Raw genomic sequence first — 16,843 nt, 5'->3', positions numbered from 1 at the left:
TCTTTCTTTATATCTTTAGTTGTGGAAGATCTTTTCTGGTAGATTCCAGTTTTTCTCATCAACAGTTGCTCTGTAAAGTGTTGTAGTTTTGGTGTGCCCATGAGAGAAAGTGAGCTCAGGGTCTTCCCACTCTGCCGTCTTGGCCGAACTCCTCTACAGTGTATATCATTATCAGGTTAATTTTTGCAAAGCACTGCTATCTTTCACTGTATCTGTGAGCACTATGTTACTTTCTAGCTCAGGTGCCCATGGATAATGTTTGAAACCATATAGTATGTTCCATCATATTTTTTCTAACTTCTCTCACTGTTTCCAGACATCACATGTTCCCCTAATCTAGGTCACGACCCTTCCTCACTGGCCCACAATAGCTTCTGTGTTCATTTCTGCATCTGTGCTTTTCACTATATCTATAAGCAAATTTTCTCTTCTTTTCCTCTATCCAAATCAGATTGTTCCTCCTAAATCCACTTAAGGACCCATTTGTCATATGCCAACTACTCCATTTCTATCTTCATCTCTTGCCTCATCTCTTAAGACTCTAAAAGTCTATCACACAAGTTAACATTGATCATACGCTCTCTTAAGCCCTCTGTATTCCTTAAAGGAGCATTTCCTCTTGATTGGAAGGTAGGATTGGTTGTTTACTTGTTCAGTTAACTGGCAGATGCAATAGTAGTTATTGATTTGAATTCAGCTTCAAAACACGTTAGCAGTTAAATGCAAAGCGTTCATACCCCATGTAGAGAGACTTCGCTAGACTAGTCTCATTCACACCAGACTGAACTCACTGAGACTCTGCCATTTAGTCAAGTTTTATCCTTTATCCTTTCTGCCCCTGAAGCCCTGTCCTTTATCTTCCCCTCTCCTTTATGGAGGTCATTTTTTGACGCTTCAGTCAGGTATGTCTAACTCATTTCAAACTGCGATAACAATACTGTAAACTGCGTGGCTCAGACAACAAACATGTATTTCTCACTGTTCTGGAGGCTGAGAGGTCCAAGATCAAGGTGCTGGTGGATTATGTGTCTGCTGAGAGTCCTCCTCCTGCTTTGCACATGGTTGCCTTCTTGCTGTGTCCTCATGTGGTCCAGAGAGACCCTCTCTCTCCTGTCTCTTCTTGCAGGAACACTGATCCCATCATGAGGACTCTGCCCCATGACCTAATTGCCTTCAAAGGCCCCACTTCTAAATACCGTCACATTGGGGGTTAGGGCTTCAATGGTGAATCTGGGGGGACATACACATTTAATTCTTAGTAAGGCTCTACCACCTGGTTCGACTTCTATTCTGACTTCTTCTAGTTTCTCAATCTTGTCACCTCTTATAGCATTTCTTCTGAGTGATAGAACCAAATCATATCACATTTTAGAGGAGAGCACAAGCACACAGTAGGTGTTCAAGGATGAATAAGACAAAACCTTGCTATCAAGGAACTTGTCTTGCAGGAGAGACAAAGTAGAACAATGTGGTAAGTTTATTTATAATAGAAGTGTGGATAGGGTAGCCAGGAAGTATGATTATCACTAAGAAAGGGATGTGTGGGTCAGAATTCAATTTTTTGGCATCTACCGTGTGCCAGATGCTGAGTTTAGGAAAAGGAGGAAAGGACTGTTTTTCTTCAGGCATGACACACTTAGAGTCTGAGTGCACAAAGCTGGTAGCAATAAAGAAGAAAATCCTATAAGCTTGTTTGCATATTTGCTTCAAGTATTTATTCTATTATCTACCTATCGTGTTGAGCCATTTCAAAATACATGAATCATCATGACGTTTCATCCCTTAATACTTCAACATGCATTTCCAAAAAAAAAAAAAAAAAAAGAACCAAAACAAAACAAGCAAAACTAAGGAAAATAGGACTTAAAATAAAAAATAAAATAAAATTTAAAAATAAATCAAAATTTAAAAAATAAAGAATTAAAATAAATAAAAATAAAAGTTTTAATTCTTAAAAAAAAATTTAAAACTAAGGACATTCTCTTATATAACCACAATACCATTGTCATCTAACAGTTAACAAGAATTCTCTAATCTACTCTGCTAGCCAGTTGTGCTTTAATGACCCTTTGCTCCCATGCTGTGGATGCATTATTCACCTTCTCTGCTGGGCTCTGAACCCCAAGAGGCTGTCTTGGACAGGCTGCCATAGCCAGGCTCCCAAATGGGTTCTGCCAATGGGAAGTACCCACAGGCACCAGAGGCCAACAGAAGCACCAGTAAGAGATGAGTGTGAGGCGATAGGCTGGAATACTTCTTGGCTCCCTCACCACCAGGTTGCTGGTCTGGCATTGGCTGCATCTATCACTGTATCTCCTGTGAAGCAGCACTTGCTTCCACAGCTCCAGCCATGACTGGACACTCATAACTGGCCCCACACCTGCTCGTTTGTGTCTAAGAGTGGCTGGAAGTGGCTTCTGTATTAATTCCTGGGTACCTCAGCATCCTTTGTTGATTCTTTTAGCCCTGACCACATCTCTCAATAGTCCTGTCATTAAATGCCTTATGAGTAAGTTATTTTGAATTTGTTGTCTGTTTCCTGCAAGGATCGTGCCTGACATTTCAAGAATCCATTTTCAAATGTTCACCATTGGTTCAAAGTGTTTTTAAAGATTTTTTTTAACCCAAACCAGTCAAGGATCCTGCACTGAACTCAATTCTGCTTCTTTAGTCTCTTAATCTAGCAACTCCTTTTTTTTTTTTTTTTTTTTTTTTCTTTTGCCATTGACTTTTTTTAGAGACCAGACCAGTTGTCTTACAAAAGTCACACATTCTGAATGTATCCAGCTGAGGAAACAGTTGGATACATTCAGAATGTATTCCTATGTGTATACTGTTTCCTTCCTTTCCTGTTCTTCTCTGCTTTGTATTCCTTTAACTTGAATCTAATAAAGCCTTTAGATCCAACTTCCATTTAAACATTATTGGTAAGAATACAGGTGATAATGTATAATTCGTAAGGCATTATCTCAGGAGCCACATGGCATCATTAATTGTGTGACAATTGGGTAGTAAGTCCAATTACCAAGTGATAATAACCATATTTGTCTATTGTAAAAGGTACTTCCCCCCATTTGCTATTAGCAAGTAAGCTGTGTGTGGTGGGGGTGATACTTTTGTACCAGGTGGATACCTCGTTCTCTGTTAACTCAACCATTCTGCTAACAGTTTTAGTATTCATTATTGATTCTTGCCTGCATCAATGATTTCATTCTGTCTTGCAAACTTACTACTTTCTATTCCAATCATCACTTCTGCATTTATTAGCTAGTATTCTTCTATAAATAAGAGCTTTGCTTTAAGGACAGGGATTATTTCTTTTTCCCGACTACAGTTGCTATAATAAAAGGAGAATAAAACCTAAAGTTTTTTTTTTTTTGCCTTCAATTACTTACCTAAAATCAGATCATCAATATACTATTACTAGTATAAACACTGTACTGTGTTTCATTAATGAGGTCTCAGAATTCTTTACAATTAAGTTTGAACTGGTGATCAGGGAGACTGAATGCTAAACCTTCTGACACAATATGTTCAATTCCACCTGCCTTTTTACTTTCAGTAATTGCTGCAGAGGTTCCTGGCTAGCCCTGGTCATTCATACAGTTCTAGCATTAATAGAGACGGACTTCGTGGAGTACGAACCATGGGAACAAAAACCATTATCAGTAGCTGGCAATTACACCACAATTAGATTGCACATCTCATAGGAGCACTCAAGATGCATTCAAAAGGGCTATTATCTCTTTTCTAGGTTAGCTGTTAGTTTCACAAACCTTTGATCACAAGATCTTTGCTCTGTTGTTACATTGCTTTCACTATGTGTGTACTGAGATAAGCCATTTTGCTCCTCTAAGTGCTTTTGTCTGGAAGAAATAATGGATTTTTAAAAGCTAGGCAGTGGGCCTCTAGGTCCTGTTTGGATTTCTATCAGTGATCATTTGGGGTCTGGCCATTTGCTATCTGAAGGCACCTTCGGCTGTCTCCGTCACCCTGTGTGTGCTGTCACAGGTACTTGCTGCAGGTAGCGGCAACTGTTTACCAAGCTTCCCTTCAGGAGTACCCACTGCTATTCATCTGTATGGCCCTGGGTTTTTCTCTGCAGCCCCCACCTCTTAGTAGCTGTTCCTCAATCACAAACACCGAAGCAGAGGGAGAGAACCGTCTGAAAAAAACGAAAAAACTGACGTGGCTATCATCAATTAATAAAGTCCTCCTTCAATAAGACTAACAATAATTAGTTGAAATTTCTAACATCCTGTGGTCATCACAAATGAAGCCTCATTCAGTAGTTGACGAAATCTTTATCGCCACTGAGAAAACATAAATGATCCACATGTACCAAAAGCATTTAGGGATGTACTAACAAAACTGTGATATGGTCTGTCTGGTCATTGGCTTCTTTGCTCTCAGATCTTTGTCTCCTCCTCAAGCCCCACCCCCCACCCCATGCCAAGTCTGCTCCAGGTTACAGGGGCTGCCTCTACAAACACCAATTCCCAATGTATTCATTTTCTATTGCTGTATGACAAATTACCACAAACTTAGTGGTTTAAGATAACACCCAGTAATTATCTCCTAGTTCTGGAGTTTAGAGCTTGGATGAGTTCGACTGGCTCTCTGCTCACAAGACCCACATCACAATGGCCGCTGGGCTCTTCCCTGAAGGTTCTGGGGAAGGATCCACCTCCCAGCTCCTTCAGGTTCCTGGTCCAGTTCTGTTCCTTGCAGCTAGAGGACTCAGGTCCCTTTTCCTTCCTGGCTGTCAGTGGGCGGCTAGACCTTACTCAGTCATTGACTGCTGGCCACCTGAGAATAGGAAGAATAGCAGGGCTCAGGGTAGAGGTGGACGCTAACCCCTGACTGTTAGAGAATACTCCTGGGCTCCTTTCTTACGGGAGGATCTAAGCCAGGGGTTGACAAACTGCAGCCTGAGGGCCAAATCTGGCCTGCCACCTTTTTCAGTACAGCCCTGCAAGCTAAAAATGGTTTTTCCTTTTTTAATGGTTACATTTTAAATGGTCATGTAAGTAACTACATAACATCTTGATTGTTTTGTGGTTTAGCCCATAAAGGCTAAAATGTTTACTACCTGGCCCTGTACAGAAAGAAATCATGGGACCCAAATTCTATGCAGAATGTCATTGTCTGCTCAAGCCTGGCAGGTCAGAGGAGAGGGCTTGGAGGAGGGGAGCTCTGATACATGGGGAAGGAAGGAGACAAAAGGTACCTCAAGTAGAAAAGAACCAAATCCTGGGATCATGATAGCAGGGAAGGCCTAAAAAGACTGTGAATCTCCCTAGAACAGAATCTAATTTTTTAAGTCTGCTAATTTATTGTAAGAAAATAAATTAGCAAAGCTTCTGTTTTAATTTGCATATCATTTGGTTACTAATAAAGTTGGACTTGGATTATTTTCATATGTTAATTTGAAGAATTGCAAATGACTGCCACAAATAAAATGAACAGATTTCTGCACAAAGGACAAAACGAAAATAGTTAATATCTATAAAGCTTAAAATAATCTATAAAATGGAAAATATAATAACGTTCCAACCCAAAAATGAGCAAATGTTTACTCTTTTAAATATGTTAATATTTAAAAATAGAAAAGAAAATTTGAAGCATATCTTGAGTCCAAAATTCCATAGCTGGGTGTTTGGAAAAATACTTAGGGTAGTTTCTTAGTACTTGCTGCCAGTACACTTCCCTATTAATTTGGCTAAACTGAATAATTATATTCTTAAGACTCACGTTATTAGAGGAGCAGAAAATTTTTTTTCATAGGGAAAAATGGAGTCAAGACTACTGAGTTTAGATTTGCAATAAGGATATTATCTCTTGAAGAAACTGCATGTTTTATCAATATTACTGCATAGTTAGAAAACCTGTCTGATTGCATCCCACTATTGTTCAAGAGTATTATCCCCTTTAATGACGAGAATATGATATTTAGATACTCTTCGTCACTAAAAGAAGCCCCTTTAGAGAAATAGTTGATTTCAAGCCCACCTCAGGACATTGACAAAAGGAGTCAGACATCTTTCTGTGCCAGAAGGCTAGGAAACAAACTCTAAAGAGGTCATGAGTTCACAAACACTACATTGAAAAGGCTCCTGCTGCAAAGTTGGAAAAATTTGAGCCAGCAAGAATGACATTAGAGCTTAAATTATCAATATATAAGAATTCAGTAGTTTACAATAATATTCATGGAAAGACTCACGAATCACCCTCTGAGTCTGCTAGAGGGTGATTTTTACTCTCAAAATTGATAGAAGAATCAAGATTTTGCTTTTCTTCAGTGAGCCATGTTTCAGCTTATCTAAGGGTTGATGAGGTCAGGTCTTCACAAACAGAATTCTAGCTAATAAATAGAGAGGACTGATAGACTTAGAAAAGTTCTATTTTTCAATCTCAGTGAAACAATGGATTAGGAAGTGATCAATGATAAATCATTAAGTTCTAAGTTGGTGGGGACTTTATAATGGAGGAATCTGGTTGCCAATAGTAACATCACTAAAATTAGGCCTCCACATTGAGCTCAAGATATGAGGCACCAGGAACCATAAAGCTCCACTTACAAGGTATTCTTACCAATAAAGCTGAACCTGAACCTAGATCAAGTTTCAAGGTCTAACAACCAGTTTAGTGGCAATAAATACGGAGAATGAGGAGCTGCTTAAACGTCATGAGAAAGCAATCGACCAAATTCACAATGTGCAATATTCTGTAATATAAAGGACTGATTTCTCCAGCAAATGAATTGTATTAAAAATGGGCAGAAGGTATAGAATAAAAGATGTAGTCAATAAACAACCAAATGCAATGTACAGATCTTGTTTGGATCCTAATTTGAACAAGCCAACTATAAACAGCAGTTGAGGCTATCAGAAATTTTTAACATGGGATGGATATTGGGTGAAATGAAGAAACCACTGTTAGTTTTGTTAGATCTGATCAAGACATGGTGATTGTATGAGGAAAAAACAGTCCTTAGTCAGAAATGCTCCAGCCAGTGTAAATTTCCCTCAAGGCCAATGAGGCCTCTTTAGAAACCAGAAGAAATCACATGGGCTTCGAAACAGGATTTTTCAACCCGAAACAGCACTTGTGTTCTTTGACACCACATACCTCCTAAGTGACCAGCAATTTGGGGAATAAAGAATGTTATGCAGAGGGTTGGGAGTATAGCTCAGTGGTAAGGTGCATACTTAGCATGAACAAAGTCCTGGGTTCAATCCCTAGCACCTCCATTTAAAAGAAAAATCTAAAAGGCTGCTGCTATTGGAAAAAAAAAAAGCATGTGATGCAGAAGTTACGTTGGTGAATTTTGCCAACATGTCGACATTAATGAAATGCCAACATTTCTTACATTAAGGGAGAAAGTCTTAGAAGTCTAGCGGAAAAAAAAAAATCTGTCTGTCTACACAATGAAGACCTTCAATAAAGTAGTGGGTTTTGAAACCACTATCCAGCTAGTAAGTTTCCTATTACATTAAACTATCTGATGAAGCAGTGAGTGCAGATGAAGATGCTTTGAAGATGCATCCCTCTGTATTAAACCCCTGCATCAGATCACTAGTGTTGATCCAGGTGTTCTCTGCTGGTGGTGAATGCCCCAAACTCCTGCATCCCTAGGAAGAAGCCTGTGCCCCAGGATGTAAGGCTGTAAAGGACCCACTGTGATGTTAGCTGCAAATGCTGGTAGAGATTCAGATGTGCTTGTATTTCTGCTTGTATCGCTATTGGGTATTTTAGTTTCTAATTATAACGTTTTCTAGCACCAGCTCCATTTCTCCCATGAGCCCTATTATTTTTGGTTCACTGTTTTGACAACTGTGAGGTTTTTTTGGGAATGCATATGCGTTACAGCAAAAATAACTGTTCAGGCATACCTCATCTTATTGTTCTTCACAGAGATTGTGGGTTTTTTTGTTTTGTTTTGTTTTGTTTTGTTTTGTTTTTTATGAATTGAAGGTTTGTGGTCATCCTGCATTGGGCAAGTGTATCAGCACCATTTTTCCAACAGCATTTGTTCACTTGGTGTCACTTTTTGGTAGTTCTCACAATATTTCAAACTTTTTCATTATTATTGTATTTGTTATGTCGTTCTGCTATTAGTGATCTTTGATGTTACTATTTTTAATTTGGGGGAGGGGGTCACCATGAATCCCACCCATGTAAGACAGAACTTAGCCAATCAGTGTTGTGTGTGTTCTGACTGCTTCACCAACCAGCCATTCCCCTCTGTCTCTCTCCCTCTTCTTGGGCCTCCTTATACCCTGAGACACAATGATATTGAAATTAGGCCAATTAATAACCCTACAATGGCCTCTAAGTGTTCAAGTGAAAGAAGAGGTGCTTTAAATCAAAATCTAGAAATGATAAAGTTTAGTGAGGAAGGCAGGTTGAAAGTGGAGATAGGCTGAAAACTAGGCTTCTTGTGCCAAACAGTTAGCCAAGTTGTGGATGCAAAGGAAAAGTTCTTGAAGGAAATTAAAAGGGCTTCCCAGTGAACACGTGAGTGATAAGAGAGCAAAAAAGCTTTAGTGCTAATATGGAGAACGTTTTAGTGGCCTAGGTAGGAGATCAGACCAGCTACAACATTCCCTTTAGCCAGAGCAAGGCTCTAACTTTCTTCAATTCTATGAAGTCTGAGAGAGGTAAGGACACTGTAGAAGAAAAGTTTAAAGCTAGCAGAGGTTGGTTTATGAGGTTTAAGGAAGGAATCATATCTGTAACAGAATAGTCAAAGTGAAGCAGCAAGTACGGATGTAGAAGCTGCAGCAAGTTATCCAGAAGATCTAGCTAAAATCATTAATGAAGATGCTACACTGAACAACAGACTGTCAGTGTAGATGAAGGACCCTTATTTTGGAAGAAGATGCTATAGCCAGAGAGGAGAAGTCATGTCTAGCTTCAAAGTTTCAAAAGACAGGCTGACTCTTTTCTTAGGGGCTAATGCCACTGGTGACTTTAAGTTGAAGCCAGTGCTCATTTACCATTCCAAAAATTCCATTTAAAAATTAGGCTGAGTCTATTCTGGCTGTGCTCTATAAATGGAACGACAAAGCCTGGATGACACACATCTGTTTACATCATGGTTTACTGAATATTTTAAGCCCACTGTTGAGATCTGCTCAGAAAAAAAGATTCCTTTTGAAATAGGACTCATCGTTGACAATGTACCTTGTTACCCAAGAGCTCTGATGTAGATGTACAATGACATTAATGTTGTTTTCATGCCTGTTAACACAGCTTTAAATCAAAATCTGCAGTACAGAGATCAAGGAGTCATTTTGACTTTCAAGTCTTACTATTTAAGAAATAGATTTTGTCAGGCGATAACTGCCATAGGCAGTGATGCCTCTGATGGGTCTGGGCAAAGTCAACAGAAAACCTTCTGGAAAGGATTCACCATTCTAGGTGCCATTAAGAACATTTGTGATTTATGGGAAGACATCAAAATATTAACACTAATAGGAGTATTTGAAAAAAGTTGATTCCAGCCCTCATGGGTGACTTTGAGGGGCTCAAGACTTGATAAAGGAAGTTCCTGCAGATGTGGTGGAAACAGCAAGACAAGAAAATGAGAAACAGAGCCTGCAGATGTGATCGAATTGCTGCAGTCTCACAATAAAACTAACAGATGAGGAGCTGCTTCTTATGAATGAGCAAGGAAAGTGGGATTTTTGAGATAGACTCTACTCCTGGTGAAGATTGTTGAAAGGACTACAAAGAATTTAAAATATTACAGAAACTTAGTCGATAAACCAGCAACCAGGTCGGAGAGATTGACTCCAATTTTGAAAGAAGTTCTGCTGAGGGTAAAATGCTGTCAAATAGCATTGCATGTTACAGAGAAATCACATATGAAAGGAAGAGTCAATGTGGAAAACTTCACTGCTGTCTTATTTTAAGAAATTGCCACAGCCACCCCAGCCTTCTGCAACTACCATGGTGATCAGTCAGCAGCCGTCAATGTAGAGGCAAGACCCTCCACCAGCATGAAAGGTGACAGCTCACTGAAGGCTCAGCTGATGGTTAGCATTTTTCAGCAATAAAGTATTTTTAAATTAAGGTATGTACTTTTTAAAGGAAATAATGCTATTATATACATAATAAAGAATAGTGCAGTATAAACATAATTTTTATATGCACTGGGAAACCAAAGAATTCACAGTGACTCACTTTATTACAGTACTCACTTTATCGCAGTGGTCTGGAACCAAACCTGCAGCATTTCCAAGGTACGCCTGCATACCAGAGTTGAAGTTTTGACCGCATACTAGAATCTTGATGTTGAACTGAACTGCCTGGTTTTTCGATTTCACAAAGGAGAGTACTGTCAGCTCCAAGGATGTTAAGGTTATGTGTGAAAAGCACCTAACATGTCATCTAGCACGTGGAGGCCCTGAATACACAGTGGCTGTTATTATCCAGGTGCAGCCTTTGATTTTGTACCTACCAACTCTCAGCCAGGCAGCTCAGAAGTAACCAGGCCAACCAGACTGCAGAGATCCTGACACAAACGTCCAGTTATTTATCCTGCGGCCTCTTCTCCAGTTCTGCCAGACCACAGAAACACAAGCAGCCTTTCATTGTTCTTGCCTCTGGTCTGCAGGTTAAACCCAAAATGGAGCCACGCCCTGAACCATTGTCCTGACTGTTACAGACAAACTGAGCTACGTTCAGAAAACACCAAGTTCCTGTTTCTTGCAATGGTAACTTGGCTTGGCATCTGATATGTTGAAAAGCAGTCCTGGGAGCTGACCAGTGACTTTTCCAGGCACCCCATTGCCAGCCTGTGCTAAACCAGGCAGGACCTGACATATCTCCTCAGAGGAACTCCAACTTCAGAGTCCAGTGACCGGGGCCTCAGTATCCATCCCAGCACCCCGGTTCCCTCCTCATTGCTTCTAGATGCAAAAGCTTGATTGAAGGGAACCCTGGAGGAAATCCTTTCCACAAAAAAAAAAAAAAATTCTTCTGCCAGAGGAAACATGTACAAAAGGAAGCTGGTCAGAAACTCTAAAAGCCCTTTGTCTCTATACAATATGGCAGTCCCATGTACATTGGGTCAGACTTGAGGTGAGTTTAAAAACACAGTGCTGAACTGAGGTAGAGCTCTGGCTCTCTCCTTAGGGCAGTCCTCCTAAGACTCAAGAGCAAACTGCTGGGAACAAGGGCCTGGGGCTTTGCCTGTGAGATTTCTCAGATTCATTCCCTGTCTCTCCCTGCTAAGAGCCTAGGAAAGGACCAACCTGCTTAATGATGCATCCTTTCCTGCTCATCCTCCCCCTACCCAGGGCATCCCCCAGACGGCATCCAGCACCAGATCTCATGGAGGGTCCATTTTGGGATGGTGGTGGAGTCCGGGAAGAGAAAAGGAGAAAAAGAGAAGTGAGTGAAGAAAGTAGAAGAAGGAAAATAAAAGGAAGAAGGCTCAAGTGCCAAGAAACAACAAAGAACTTAGTCACGTCCTAGAGTGTCACATATTGACATTTCCATCATATATTTCCTCATATAAAAAATACCTGAAAATATTCAGGAAAACATTGCAGCGGGCTGGAGATGGGGTAGGGGAAATGGGTGAAGGTGGTCAAAAGGTACAAATTTCCAGTTATAAATAAGTCTGGGGATATAATGTACAGCATGATGACTCTAGTTAACAATGCTGTATTGTATATTTGAAAGTTACTAAGAGGAAAGAATTGCAGGACTATATCCTGAAAGGATTCACAGTCTTGTGAAAGTTTAGCCCTTAGGGGCTTTTGTTTCCCATGAATATGGACGAATTATGAGAGTGGAAAGTTTTGGACCAACAGAGATCTTTAAGGTATTTAGATTTTTATCAATCTGCCTCACTCTGTCCTTGTTTTACTAAATACAGTTGATCATCTAGACATTTAATGTAGTATCAGCAAATGAAGTGACATTCTGTGCAGTTGGTGGTGTCCGTGTAGAAGGAATGCTACCTACAAAAGCTTTCTTTCCAGACCGTGGTACATTCCCATGGACTGCACTAACAGAACAGACAAAATTCCAATTGTTTCTCATAAAGTGCTTCCAGACTTGTATCCCCAGAGAGAGTCTTGCTTTCAAGAAGTCTGAGGACAAGCTCTTACATGTTCTGGAAGGGCGGGCTTAAAAACATAGGAGCAGCTTGTGTTCCAAAAAGAAGAAAAACAGATGTCCAGTCAATTAGACAAATTCGTTCTAGGCAGAAAAAAATCTGAAAGGCAAATGATCAATTATGATCATTGTGTATACACATTACAGAAGGAACGTGTGAATACTAGAGTCAGATCATTTAAAAATTCATTGGTTTTCACGGCCATTCTTTACAAAAGTGGCTAAATACAGTATCCAGATTCACACAAGAGCTTAGAAAAATAGGTAAAACATGAGCAAATAGGAGTGACACTTCCTATCCTGAATGTCTAGAGCCCATTTGGTGGTTTTAAAGATACCTTCATTAAAACTAAACCTTAAAAGAATAGGATTCCCATCAACTTACCAGGCTCTTTCAGTAAACTAAAGGGCATGAGGTTATTGCTTAGAATTTTGGATATATTCTAAGAATATTCATATTGCTAAAATTAAAGCCGACCCAACTTAAACATTTCATAAAAAACTCAACTGGTATTGTTTCTAAATTAAATCCAAGAAAATCCTCAAGTTGATTTTGTCTATTTAGAATTGTCTAAAATAAAGGGAAAGTGTTAGCAATCTCTAGTAAGAATAACTGTGAGATTCAAGTTTTCACTTCTATCAAAAGGATTATACTAAAGGGAGAGGAGCAGCCTTCTCCCTCTTTGCTATTTCATGCATGAAGGACTTGCTCTGAAAACACAGACATCAACTATCTCTCCAAGCAAATGTAAAAATTCCTCTCTTTGGAGACTTTATGGTATTTAAGTACACCAAATGCATTGGAGGTGTGTATCAATTACCTATTGCTACATTAAAAATGACCCCCACATTTGAGAACTGAAAACAACATTTATTGTCTCACAGTTTCTAGGGTCAGGAATCCAGGAGTGGCTTAGTTGGATAGTTCTGACTCATGGGATTATATAGTCAAGCTGTCACCTGGATCTGAAGACTTCTGAAGGCTTGAAGTTGGAGAATCTGCTGAAGCTTATTCACATGGTTGTTGACAAGCCTCAGTCCCTTATTCCTTGGAATTCTCCCCAGGGCTGTTCATTACTTGGTGGCTGGCTTCCCTCAGAGATGAAACCTGGCACAATGTTGGGGGGGGGCGCTCTGCAAGGGTATGAATACCAAGAGAAGACCCCTTTGGATGCTGGCTACCACAGTCTGCCATCTGTCTCCCCACACCTACCCTGTCGCCCCGCATATAAAATACACTCATCCCATCCCAAGACCTCAAAAGTTCTTGTCCCATTATAGCATGAACTCAAAGTCCAGAATCATGTCATCTAAATCAGGTCCAGGTTCATGGGAGGCTCCTCAGATCGAGTTCCTGTGTACAGTTCCTTGAGTATAGTTTCTCTTCATCCAAAAACCTGTGAATTAGATATTTCACCTGCCCACATCGTATGTTTCAACATACAATGGTGGAATGGGCATAGGATAAAAACCACAGGTATTATTTTTCAGAAAGGGAGGTTTAAATGGGAGGCACACAGGCGTTCCCATATCATCTCTGAGATCCAGCCAGGCAAGTGTTGGAAGTTCCATAGGACTCAGTCCTATTCCTACCTAGGAATTACTCTCTATGGTTCTGAGTTGTACTTTCTGAACCATCCTTTCTTTTTCATGAAAGTTGGTACATGTATGCTGCTGAGTAATTTTCCAAACCTGCTGTAGAATGGTGGTGGGGGAGCCTCTTCATTTTATATTCTTTCTGTTCCTTTGAGTTCTAGTTGGCAATGTTTCTGCTGATACAATTCTTTAAAAACTTTGGTGAATCTCCTGGAAACTTTATCAGATCCATTCCATTGGACAAAAGTCACACCCACAAATCTCTTTGTGATAATATCTTTCTCCATCTTGTGATTCAGCTGAGAAGCAGTGTTCCTAAGCTACTCAGATGCCTTATTGTTTGAGAGGATTTTAGGGTGAGTCTCACCCTAAAAAAACCTTAGAGGGCCTTTTATGTGACTAAATTTGTACTCTGAGGTGCCACTTTGGATCTTTCTGATGTCATAACAAAGGATTTTATGGTCACACCCTTCCACTTCACCTTTAGACCATAATGATGTCCTGGATTTAACCTTTGCTCTGAAGCCCCTTCTTAATTTGAGCATCGTTTGCCACTGGTGGAGGCTGGCAATTTCGCAACTAGTAAATCCTGGCTCCTTTTGCTGAATGGTTCTTCCTTTAGCTTTTCTTTGCCCTCTTGCATTTTATTATAAGAAGCTGGAAGAAACCAGAAGGACCTTCAGCATTCTGGCTGGAAATCTCCTGAATTCAATCGCCCAGTTCAGTAGATACATTTTCTGTCTTCCACATTACTGAAGACAAAAAGGTTGCTGAATTTTCTGCCACTATGTAATAAGGATTTACTGTCCTCCAGTTTTCAGTAAGATTTTCCTTACTTTCTTTTGAACCCCAGCCAGCAGTCTGCTCAAAATTCTACCAACAGTCTGTTCAAGGCAATTTAGGCTTTCATTCTTTAACGTCTTTCCAGCTCCTGTCCACTGCCTGGTTCCTAAGCCACTGCTAAAGTTTAGGTATTTGTTATGGTAGCACGCTGCTTCCAGGTACCTAAATCTATATACTTACCTATTACAATAGGACAAATTACTTCTAAAAACTAGCAGCTTAAAGCAACACATATTTATTGCCCAACCTGATTTCTGAGGACCAGGAAGCCAGGAGCAGCTTAGCTGAGTTGTTGGGACTCAGGGTCTCTCGTGAGGTTGCAGTCGAGGTGTCAGCTGGGGGTTCCATCTTCTGAAGGCTTCAGTGGGGCTAAAGGTCCCATGCCAGGCTCACTCCCTTGGCTCGTTGTCATGTGGGCCTCTCTAGCGGACTCCTCATCACATGACAGCTGGCTGCCCCCAGAGTCAGTGATCTATGAGAGAGAGGAGAGGCCACAGTGCCTTTTATAACACAGTACTGGGCATGACATATCGTCACTCCTGCCGTGTTGTGTTGGGCACACAGACTGCCTTGAACGGTGTGGGAGGGTGTGAATACCTGAAGTTGGGATCGTTGGGGGTAATTTTGGAGGCAAACTATCACAGGGTATAATTAGAAAAGGCACTCCTTTTTTTTCTTCCTTCCCAGAACCAATTGAAAGGGAGCTGCTATGCAAGAATTAAGCAGAGGTCAGAATGTTAACCTTGTCATTGATAGAAGCTGAATTAGAGGAGGTGGCTTAGATATGCGGCCACACTGAGCTTCAGTCAAACCTCAGAATTAGACTGACTCACCCAATCACAGAAAGAAAACACAACATCTTGCCTTGCCCAGATCAGTTTATCACATAATCAGCAAAACAAAACACATCTTTTCTGTGGTTTAAGGAACTCAAAGAGAGCAAAAGAAATACACACTCAGGCTGAGGAAAAGAAAGTGGACAGAGTAGAAAAGGTACAGCAGGGTTCTTGTAAGGATGGCTCTTCCTCACGGACAGGAGGACGAGGAATGGAGGCACCTACCAGGGGTTTCTCTGAGGGGCTCAGCTCACCAGGGCGCAGGGAACAGCTTCAGGAGTCGCTTGTGCAAAACCCGCCCTGCCTCTTCTTCATCAGCTCAGAGCAGGTCTAACACAATGGAGTTCTCATACTCGCATTCAGATTGCTAGACTGACCCCTGGAGAATTTGCATTTCTTTACAAGTTCCCAGATGATGCTGTTGCGGCCGACCTGACAAGCTTTGCGAACCACTGGTCAAACGTTAGCCAAGTGCCCACAATGGACAGGTGCTTTATATCCATTTCATTTTTCACTCACGTGCTGGTTAGTCTTGATAACCATGTCAGGTAGATTTCATTAACCCTTTCCCTGCATTAGATGCACAAAGAGACTAAGGCTCAGAAGTGAAATGCTTGGCTAGGTCTACACCCTGTATCCATGCAAAGCCGATTTTCAAATCCAGATCAGACTCCAAAGCCTGTGGTCTTTTCCTTTGCACTTAGGCTGCCGAATATTGGTGGGAACCAGGGTGTAGCCTGAGATTAAACAGTAATTTGCTTTCCACTAACACTGCTTCTTCTTGACCTACAGTCTTAAGCACAATTTTCTCTGTCAAAATGAATTGTACCCTACGCAACTTGGTCTGTCCCCATGTACTTATGTCTTAGAGATAGGTAAATATGTTTACCTTTAAGGAGAAAGATGAAGATTATGACTTTACAGCGTACTGGCATTCTAACAGTTCCATCAAAGAAGTTAGAAAATGACCAGCACAACCAGTATCTGGCCGTTTGTCCTCCAGATGCACCCTATACCATCTCACTGCCCAGGAGATGGACCTCCATGAACTAAAAAGTTTCCCTTGCCCTCAGGTTTCCAAGTGGGTTCATCCTTCTGGCAGTGAGCAGAGGGACTCACTGCCCAAGTCCCTCCCTGTAGGGTCACCTGGACACAAAGGACTCTAGCCCTCAGAGCAGCTTCTCTGAATGCCCTTTTCCTTCCAGGTTTCGGGAACTCCTCCCTCCCCTGTCCCTTCAGGCTGAGGGGCAGTAATAGCCCTCCGAGTCCTGTGCTTTCCCTGTGGTTTCCCTCACCTTGCCCACACCTTTGTCAACAATCCCCTTATGAGACTGCCTCCCTGGACTATCCTACCTTGAGTGTGCTTGCTCCTGCCGGGACCATCAGTGAACACCAATTTAGGTTCAGTTTATAATTTTGCTTTCTTGGAGCTA

At 40.9% G+C, this 16,843-nt stretch overlaps 2 long non-coding RNA genes across 10 annotated transcripts in view; one reads left to right on the top strand and one right to left on the bottom strand.

The window, feature by feature from the left end:
- Nucleotides 1-16,472, bottom strand: part of LOC141576026 (uncharacterized) — a 29,299-nt gene extending 12,827 nt beyond the window's left edge. The window contains exon 1 of the long non-coding RNA XR_012504209.1: nucleotides 14,822-16,472. This is a non-coding gene — a long non-coding RNA (uncharacterized LOC141576026). The remainder of the gene's footprint in view (nucleotides 1-14,821) is intronic.
- LOC123620045 (uncharacterized) overlaps nucleotides 1-16,843 on the top strand; it is a 137,744-nt gene that overhangs the window by 78,506 nt on the left and 42,395 nt on the right. The window contains exon 7 of one of the 9 annotated variants that reach the window (XR_012504192.1): nucleotides 11,310-12,266. The exons of the other annotated variants lie outside the window; for them this stretch is intronic. This is a non-coding gene — a long non-coding RNA (uncharacterized LOC123620045). Of the gene's footprint in view, nucleotides 1-11,309; nucleotides 12,267-16,843 lie in introns of those variants that run through there. 9 annotated transcript variants of the gene reach the window in all.

Source organism: Camelus bactrianus, chromosome 3 (assembly GCF_048773025.1).
Source record: "Camelus bactrianus isolate YW-2024 breed Bactrian camel chromosome 3, ASM4877302v1, whole genome shotgun sequence".
Taxonomy (NCBI): domain Eukaryota; kingdom Metazoa; phylum Chordata; class Mammalia; order Artiodactyla; family Camelidae; genus Camelus; species Camelus bactrianus.
The sequence above is the reverse complement of the archived record's forward strand: the minus strand, read 5'-3'. Positions and strand labels throughout refer to the sequence as shown.